The sequence below is a fragment of the Citrus clementina genome, unplaced genomic scaffold (genome assembly GCF_000493195.1).
Source record: "Citrus clementina cultivar Clemenules unplaced genomic scaffold, Citrus_clementina_v1.0 scaffold_3, whole genome shotgun sequence".
In the NCBI taxonomy this organism is placed as follows: domain Eukaryota; kingdom Viridiplantae; phylum Streptophyta; class Magnoliopsida; order Sapindales; family Rutaceae; genus Citrus; species Citrus x clementina.
This window is the reverse complement of record NW_006262339.1, coordinates 13,205,345-13,209,728: the sequence shown is the minus strand read 5'-3', so window position 1 is coordinate 13,209,728 and position 4,384 is coordinate 13,205,345. Positions and strand designations below refer to the sequence as shown.

The 4,384-nt window shown below is 38.2% G+C and overlaps 1 non-coding gene across 1 annotated transcript; it reads right to left on the bottom strand.

Annotated features, from left to right (window-relative positions):
- Window positions 1–260: 260 nt before the first annotated feature.
- On the bottom strand, window positions 261–364 carry LOC112100484. Its single transcript, XR_002906853.1, has one exon. It is a non-coding gene; the product is annotated as a small nucleolar RNA R71 (small nucleolar RNA).
- Between the last annotated feature and the right edge of the window lie 4,020 nt (window positions 365–4,384).

The window sequence follows — 4,384 nt, the reverse complement described above, 5'->3', positions numbered from 1 at the left end:
TGCTAAATTGTCTCCCAACATTTTATGGCCTAGAAAATGAGGACTCATATAATCATCTGAATGATTTTCATGCAATTTGTCAAACTTTTAAATATGAAAATTTTTCAGACGATGATGTTAAACTCAGATTATTCCCGTTTTCTTTAAAGGATAGAGCTCATTCATGGTTAAATACTTTACCTGCTAATAGCATTTCATCATGGGAACAAATGGTAACAAAATTTTTCAATAAATATTTCCCAGTGCATAAAACCAATGCTATTCGCAGGGAAATCTCGGAGTTTACCCAGAGAGAGAACGAGCAGTTTTTTGAAACATGAGAGCGATTCAATGGGCTACTCTTAAAGTGTCCACATCATGGATACGAGAAATGGCACCAATGCCAATACGTTTTGGAGGGATTATTGCCGAATGTGTAAGAATGGCTAATGGCAACAAGTGGAGGAAAGCTAATGTCAAAAAGTGCATCAGAAATTTGAGAATTCTTCCAGCGACAAGCGGATAATTCCCAACAACGGAGTCGATCACTCAGGAATACTAAAAGAATTAAAGGAGTGAATGAGGTTCACATTGGCGAGTCAACTTCGGGAATCAAATAAGTCAAGGAGATGATTGAAGGTGTTGCTCGATAAATAGAATCGTTATCGACTGCTAAATCAATAGAACCACATGACCATGACTCATACTCCGATCAAGCCAATGCCATAGGTGCAATGAGAAAACCATCGAATTATAACCCACACTCCAACACATATAACCCTGGATGGAGAGACCACCCCAATTTTTCATGGTCTCAATGATTCCAACAGAATGGACTAGCAGCTCCAGCTCCACCAATGCAACAAATTCCACAAAATCCTCAAGCCTCTCAGCCACCATTTAGACCATACAATCAGAACCAGAACTACTCTCAACCCAGACCATGGGAGGATTCATTCCAGAATCTCAAGAATCTTACTCACTCTACGATTGAGCAACAGAACCGCACCATTGATGGACTACGAAATGAGTTGAGAGCAGGCTTCAACTCACAAGCCCAATCAGTTTCAAGCCTTGAGAAGATGGTGGGACAACTTGCTTCTTCAGTTCAGACCTTGGCAATGACCGTTGAGAAAGGTAAATTTCCAAGTCAATCAGTGCCTAACCCTAAAGGAGTGCATGAAGCAAGTACCAGTTCACCACAGCAACATGGAGAGGTCAAAGCAGTCATGACCTTGCGAAAAGGAAAAGAAGTCGACAACAAAGTAAAGATGCCGGTGACAAAAGAAAATCAAATTATACCTGTAAATATTGACGACTCATCACCGAAGGAGAAAGAAGAAACCAACCCACAAGAATATATTCCCAAGGCTCCATTTCCTCAGAGGTTAGCAAAAGGAAAAAAGGGAAAATCCACAGGTGAGATTCTTGAAATCTTCAAACAGGTAAGTGTTAACGTCCCTTTGCTTGATGCTATTAAACAAGTTCCATCTTATGCTAAGTTTCTTAAAGACCTTTGTACTAAAAAGAGAAATATGCATGTTCAAAAGAAGACATTTTTAACAGAAAACGTTAGTTCTATACTCCAACATAAAATTCCTTTAAAATGCAAAGACCCAGGCTCCTTCACTATCTCATGTAGTATAGAGAACCACACAATTGAGAATGTTTTGTTAGATTTAGGAGCTAGTGTAAATCTGTTGCCTTATTCAGTATTCGTGAAACTTGGATTGGGAGAATTACACCCAACTCCAGTGGTGTTACAGCTTGCAGATCGGTCCACGAAAATACCTCGTGGTATTATGGAGGACGTGCTTATCCAGGTAGACAAGTTTTATTTTCCTATTGATTTCATTGTAATTGACACTCAACCAATACAGGATTCAAGGAAGCACATCCCCATTATTCTAGGCCGACCTTTCTTGGCAACTGCGGATTCTCACATTCAATGCAGGACTGGAAATATGCAGTTGTCCTTCGGCAACATGACTATAGAGCTGAACATCTTCAACATTGCCAAACAACCTCACAATGCAGATGATGGAATTGTTGATGTGGATTTAATTGAAACAATAGTTGATAACACTTTTCTTTCAAACCTTAGTGATAATCCTTTACAAACATGTTTAACTCACTTTGGTTTTGATTTTGATATTGACAGATCGGTCGATGAGGTCAATGCCCTACTTGACTTAGCATCATCCATGGACACTAATAAATGGAAGTCAAGAGTTGAACAACTAGCACCATTAGAGAAGAAACTCATCCCATCATCAGAATCACCACCGAAACTTGAGCTCAAACCATTGTCCAACACTTTGGAATATGCATTTTTGGGAGAAGAAAGCACTCTGCCAATAATCATCTCATCATCCCTCAATGACGAACAAAAAGGTAAGTTGTTGGATGTTTTAAAAGAGCACAAAGGAGCATTAGGATGGACCATAGCAGACATAAAAGGTATAAACCCAGTAGACTGCATGCATTACATTCACCTCGACGAAAATGCTAAATCTACTAAGGAAATGCAACGTCGGTTAAATCCTAATATGAAAGAAGTTGTTATAACTGAAGTCCTTAAGCTATTAGATGCAGGTATCATTTATCCAATTTCTGATAGTTCATGGGTCAGTCATGTGCAAGTTATCCCCAAAAAGTCAGGAGTCACAGTAGTTACGAATGCTGATAATGAATTGATACCCACTAGAGTAACTACAGGATGGCGTGCATGCATTGATTATAGAAAGTTAAATTTTGTCACACGTAAAGACCATTTTCCTTTACCATTTATTGATCAAATGCTTGATAGATTAGTAGGCCGTGAATTTTATTGCTTTCTAGATGGCTACTCAGGATATAATCAGATTCCCATAGCACTAAAAGATCAGGAGAAAACTACTTTCACTTGCCCTTTTGGCACATTTGCATATAGGAGAATGCCATTTGGATTATGTAATGCACATGCTACATTTCAACGATGCATGTTGAGCATTTTTTCTGATATAGTTGAACGATTCCTTGAAGTCTTTATGGATGACTTTTCTGTCTTTGGTGATTCGTTTGATCAATGTTTACATCATCTAACACTAGTTCTGCAGAGATGTATCGAGAAGAACTTGGTCTTAAATTGGGAGAAATGTCATTTTATGGTAAAACAAGGTATTATTCTCGGTCACATCATTTCGAGCAAAGGTATTGAGGTTGACAAAGCCAAGGTGGATCTCATTTCTAATCTTCCTCCACCTAAAACAGTCAGAGAAGTAAGATCTTTCCTTGGGCATGCTGGTTTTTATAGACGTTTTATTAAAGATTTTAGCAAAGCTTCTAGACCCTTATGCAATCTACTTGCTAAGGATGTACCTTTTATCTTTACTGATTCATGTCTTATGGCGTTTGAAAAACTAAACCAATTGTTGACATCATCACCCATCATTCAGGCCCCAAACTGGAGCTTACCATTTGAGCTAATGTGTGATGCATCTAATTATGCAGTAGGAGCAGTTTTAGGACAAAGAGTTGATCGAATTCCCCACGTTATTTACTATGCTAGTATGACATTGAATGATGCACAGTTGAACTATTCAACTACTGAAAAAGAAATGCTAGCAGTAGTGTTTGCATTGGAAAAATTTCGATCCTATCTCATTGGTTGTAAAATAATTATAATCACGGATCATGTTGCTCTTAAATATCTTCTCACAAAAAAAGATGCAAAAGTTAGACTAATTTATTGGGTGTTACTTTTGCAGGAATTTGGCTTGGAATTTAAAGATAAGAAAGGGACAAAAAATGTTGTGGCGGACCACTTCTCTCGTCTCCATTTTGACACAATTACAGAGCCATTAATATTGAATGAGTCATTTCCAGATGAACAATTAATGAGTGTAGAAGTATTACCATGGTATGCTGATATAGTTAATTATCTTGTTACAGGTAAACTTCCAGAGTATTAGACCAAGCAAGACAAGGCTAAATTCTTTGCAGAGATAAAGAATTTCTTTTGGGATGACCTGTATTTGTTCAAGTGTCAACGAATGGGGAGCATTACACGAAGGAACATGATGCCATTAAATCCAATTTTAGTGGTTGAGATTTTTTATGTATGGGGTATCGACTTCATGGGACCCTTTCCCCCTTCTTTTGCTCATCAATACATATTGGTTGCTGTTGACTATGTATCGAAATGGGTAGAAGCAATTCCATGCAGAACCAATGATCACAAGGTGGTGATAGGATTTTTGAAAAGCAATATTGTCTCACGCTTTGGATTCCCTCGAGCAATAATCAGTGATGGTGGTGCCCACTTTTGTAACAAAGCATTCAAAGCTCTTTTGACAAAGTATTCAATCACACACAAAGTGGCGACTCCGTATCATCCGCAAACCAGTGGCCAAGTTGAGATATC